Genomic DNA, 5,181 nt, shown 5'->3' with positions numbered 1-5,181 from the left:
AACCAAAATCGGGTTCCGGGGGAAGTATGGTTGCAAAGTTTGAAACTTAAGGAATTGACGGAAGGGGCACCACAAGAAGTGGAGCTTGCGGCTTAATTTGACTCAACACGGAAACTTACCAGGTCCGAACTTATGAGGTAAGACAGATTGATAGCTCTTTCTCAAACTTAAGGGTAGTGGTGCATGGCCGTTCTTATTCGTGGAAGATTTTGTCTGTTAATTCCGATAACGAACGCGACTCAGTCAAGCTACCTAGAACGCTGTCAGTAGTGTGCCTCCCTCCGGCGCACCTGACGTTAGAGTGGCGGGGTGCCTCACGGGTGCCCGTCACTTAGTTTGCCCTGCTTAGCGGGACAACTTGTGTTTAGCAAGATGAGATTGAGCGATAACAGTTCCGTGATGCCCTTAGATGTTCTGGGGCTGCACGCGTGCTACAATGTGAGCAGCAGCGTGTTCTCGCCTTATGGCGCCCCCATTCCGAGAGAACGGGAAATCACCCAAATGCTCATTGTAGGGATTGTGGACTGCAATGGTCCCCATGAACCTGGAATTTCTAGTAATGCTAGTCATTATCTAGCGTGATTACGTCCCTGCCCTTTGTACACACCGCCCGTCTCTACTACTCCGATGGTTATTAGTGAGGTTCTCTGGAGGCACACCTTCCGCGATTTCCTTCGTGAGTTGCAGTTGGCACGGCCGAAGTTGACCGAACTTGATGATTTAGAGGAAGTAAAAGTCGTAACAAGGTTTCCGTAGGTGAACCTGCGGAAGGATCATTAACGTGGTTATAATGAGTTATAACGAGGTTGGAGTGTTATGTTGGAGGTCGAGTGCGCTGCTTACAAACTTTGAACGCGGTAACTTGCACTCGGCGCTGACATGCACGGCAAAACCTCAGTCTTGATATGTGCGGGGAGTTCCTTAAGGTTCTCTCTCCCGGAGATCGTCACTATCCGGGACGTACATTCATTTGTACCTGCATTTGCGTAAGCTTATGTAGAGAGCATATCAAGACGGGACGTGTTGTGTTGGTGGTCGAGTGCGTTGCATACCAAACTTTGAACGCGGTAACTTGTACTCGGCGCCTACACGCACTCCCTAAACTGGTGCTTGGCCGTTCTTAACTATTGGTCTTGATATGTGCGGGAGTTCCTTAAGGTTCTTCCTCCCGGAGATCGTCATTATCCGGGACGTACATTCATTTGTACCTGCATTAGCGCACGCTTTTGTAGAGAGCATATCAAGACGGGAAAGGTTATGTTGGAGGTCGAGTGCGCTGCTTACCAAACTTTGAACGCGGTAACTTGCACTCGGCGCCGACATGGACACTTCCCTACTTACGGGTTAAGTTGTGAGTTATATTCAGTGTTTATACACTCTCGCAGAGAGACAGGTGCTTGGCCGTTCTTAACTATTGGTCTTGATATGTGCGGGGAGTTCCTTAAGGTTCTTCCTCCCAGAGATCGTCACTATCTGGGACGTACATTAATTTGTACCTGCATTAGCGCACGCTTTTGTAGAGAGCATATCAAGACGTGAAGTGTTATGTTGGAGGTCGAGTGCGCTGCTTACCAAACTTTGAACGCGGTAACTTGTACTCGGCACCGACATGGACACTTCCAAACCCAAGGAATGAGTTGTGAGTTTTACTAAGAGAAACAGGTAATTGGCAGCGTTACCTATAATTCTTGATATGTGCGGGGAGTTCCTTAAGGTTCTTCCTCCCAGAGATCGTCACTATCTGGGACGTACATTAATTTGTACCTACATAGCGCACGCTTTTGTAGAGAGCATATCAAGACGTGAAGGGTTATGTTGGAGGTCGAGTGCGCTGCTTACCAAACTTTGAACGCGGTAACTTGTACTCGGCACCGACATGGACACTTCCAAACCCAAGGAATGAGTTGTGAGTTTTACTAAGAGAAACAGGTAATTGGCAGCGTTACCTATAATTCTTGATATGTGCGGGGAGTTCCTTAAGGTTCTTCCTCCCAGAGATCGTCACTATCTGGGACGTACATTAATTTGTACCTACATTAGCGCACGCTTTTGTAGAGAGCATATCAAGACGTGAAGGGTTATGTTGGAGGTTGAGTGCGCTGCTTACCAAACTTTGAACGCGGTAACTTGTACTCGGCACCGACATGGACACTTCCAAACCCAAGGAATGAGTTGTGAGTTTTACTAAGAGAAATAGGTGATTGGCCGTTCTCACCTATAAGTCTTGATATGTGCGGGGAGTTCCTTAAGGTTCTTCCTCCCAGAGATCGTCACTATCTGGGACGTACATTAATTTGTACCTACATAGGCACACGCTTTTGTAGAGAGCATATCAAGACGTGAAGTGTTATGTTGGAGGTCGAGTGCGCTGCTTACCAAACTTTGAACGCGGTAACTTGTACTCGGCACCGACATGGACACTTCCAAACCCAAGGAATGAGTTGTGAGTTTTACTAAGAGAAACAGGTAATTGGCAGCGTTACCTATAATTCTTGATATGTGCGGGGAGTTCCTTAAGGTTCTTCCTCCCAGAGATCGTCACTATCTGGGACGTACATTAATTTGTACCTACATAGGCACACGCTTTTGTAGAGAGCATATCAAGACGTGAAGGGTTATGTTGGAGGTTGAGTGCGCTGCTTACCAAACTTTGAACGCGGTAACTTGTACTCGGCACCGACATGGACACTTCCAAACCCAAGGAATGAGTTGTGAGTTTTACTAAGAGAAACAGGTAATTGGCAGCGTTACCTATAATTCTTGATATGTGCGGGGAGTTCCTTAAGGTTCTTCCTCCCAGAGATCGTCACTATCTGGGACGTACATTAATTTGTACCTACATTGGCGCACGCTTTTGTAGAGAGCATATCAAGACGTGAAGGGTTATGTTGGAGGTCGAGTGCGCTGCTTACCAAACTTTGAACGCGGTAACTTGTACTCGGCACCGACATGGACACTTCCAAACCCAAGGAATGAGTTGTGAGTTTTACTAAGAGAAATAGGTGATTGGCCGTTCTCACCTATAAGTCTTGATATGTGCGGGGAGTTCCTTAAGGTTCTTCCTCCCAGAGATCGTCACTATCTGGGACGTACATTAATTTGTACCTACATTGGCGCACGCTTTTGTAGAGAGCATATCAAGACGTGAAGGGTTATGTTGGAGGTTGAGTGCGCTGCTTACCAAACTTTGAACGCGGTAACTTGTACTCGGCACCGACATGGACACTTCCAAACCCAAGGAATGAGTTGTGAGTTTTACTAAGAGAAACAGGTAATTGGCAGCGTTACCTATAATTCTTGATATGTGCGGGGAGTTCCTTAAGGTTCTTCCTCCCAGAGATCGTCACTATCTGGGACGTACATTAATTTGTACCTACATAGGCACACGCTTTTGTAGAGAGCATATCAAGACGTGAAGGGTTATGTTGGAGGTTGAGTGCGCTGCTTACCAAACTTTGAACGCGGTAACTTGTACTCGGCACCGACATGGACACTTCCAAACCCAAGGAATGAGTTGTGAGTTTTACTAAGAGAAACAGGTAATTGGCAGCGTTACCTATAATTCTTGATATGTGCGGGGAGTTCCTTAAGGTTCTTCCTCCCAGAGATCGTCACTATCTGGGACGTACATTAATTTGTACCTACATTGGCGCACGCTTTTGTAGAGAGCATATCAAGACGTGAAGGGTTATGTTGGAGGTCGAGTGCGCTGCTTACCAAACTTTGAACGCGGTAACTTGTACTCGGCACCGACATGGACACTTCCAAACCCAAGGAATGAGTTGTGAGTTTTACTAAGAGAAATAGGTGATTGGCCGTTCTCACCTATAAGTCTTGATATGTGCGGGGAGTTCCTTAAGGTTCTTCCTCCCAGAGATCGTCACTATCTGGGACGTACATTAATTTGTACCTGCATTAGCGCACGCTTTTGTAGAGAGCATATCAAGACACGGGACGTGTTGTGTTGGAGGTCGAGTGCGCTGCTTACCAAACTTTGAACGCGGTAACTTGTACTCGGCGCCGGCATGGACACGCCCAAACCCTAGTCTTGATGTGTGCGGGAAGTTCCTTAAGGTTCTTCCTCCCAGAGATCGTCACTATCTGGGACGTGCATTAATTTGTACCTACTCTAGCGCACGCTTTTGTAGAGAGCATATCAAGACGTCTCGTAAGAGACAACACTTGTACTTGTACAAGTTTGAGTAACCCATTGTTGCAGGTCGAGTGTGTTGCATACCAAACTTTGAACGCGGTTACGCCACTCGGCGCCGAAAGGCACTCTTTAAACCCTAGGCAGGGGATCACTCGGCTCATGGATCGATGAAGACCGCAGCTAAATGCGCGTCATAATGTGAACTGCAGGACACATGAACATTGATAAGTTGAACGCATATGGCGCATCGGACGTTTAATCCCGACCGATGCACACATTCTTGAGTGCCTACTAATTACCAAAGTCTCATTTAGTTAACTACAGTGGCCGTCCGCGAAGGTGCCCGGGTCATCCGACGCACTGGGCGGTCGCTGTGCATAATGACGTGCTTGGTCCCCGTCTGCGGGTCCTCGGGCGTTGAAAGTGGACACTCTCGAGCGTATGTTGGATGCGTTTCGTGTTGGTGGTGTTTGATGCGTAGGGTTTGTGGTGTGTGTCAAGCCGCATGGTTCGAACTAATGCTACGTCGTTCCCGATGGCCACCGGCAGTCTACTCTCCAGGCTAAAGTCGGCTCGTCTAGGGATTCGGAAAGCTAAGTCGCTGTAACTCATGTGGCCCATACACGGCGTTGCGCTACCACGCTAAGTTAGCCCTACATATACAAGTATCAACCCACGGCACGGGCGTAGCCGTAATACTTACGTCTCGGTTATACCACGTAGGCCTCAAGTGATGTGTGACTACCCCCTAAATTTAAGCATATTAATAAGGGGAGGAAGAGAAACCAACCGGGATTCCCTGAGTAGCTGCGAGCGAAACGGGAAAAGCTCAGCACGTAGGGACGGCATGGAAACGTGCCTGTCCGATTCCGTGTACTGGACCGGTCCGTTATCTATCACGCACTGTGCACTTCAAGTTCAACTTGAAGGTGGCCCATTCTCCCATAGAGGGTGATAGGCCCGTGGAAAGGCATGAGGTGAGGTGATAGACGGTCGGCTCCATGGAGTCGTGTTGCTTGATAGTGCAG

The 5,181-nt window shown here is 48.0% G+C and overlaps 2 non-coding genes across 2 annotated transcripts in view; both read left to right on the top strand.

Annotated features, from left to right (window-relative positions):
• Nucleotides 1-4,285: 4,285 nt before the first annotated feature.
• Nucleotides 4,286-4,443, top strand: LOC121602851. Its single transcript, XR_006006519.1, has one exon. It is a non-coding gene; the product is annotated as a 5.8S ribosomal RNA (ribosomal RNA).
• A 431-nt stretch (nt 4,444-4,874) lies between these two features.
• Nucleotides 4,875-5,181, top strand: part of LOC121602852 — a 4,095-nt gene continuing 3,788 nt past the window's right edge. Inside the window, exon 1 of the ribosomal RNA XR_006006520.1 lies at nt 4,875-5,181. This exon is cut by the window's right edge and continues 3,788 nt beyond it. This is a non-coding gene — a ribosomal RNA (large subunit ribosomal RNA).

Source organism: Anopheles merus, unplaced genomic scaffold (assembly GCF_017562075.2).
Source record: "Anopheles merus strain MAF unplaced genomic scaffold, AmerM5.1 LNR4000656, whole genome shotgun sequence".
Taxonomy (NCBI): Eukaryota; Metazoa; Arthropoda; class Insecta; order Diptera; family Culicidae; genus Anopheles; species Anopheles merus.
The sequence above is the reverse complement of the archived record's forward strand: the minus strand, read 5'-3'. Positions and strand labels throughout refer to the sequence as shown.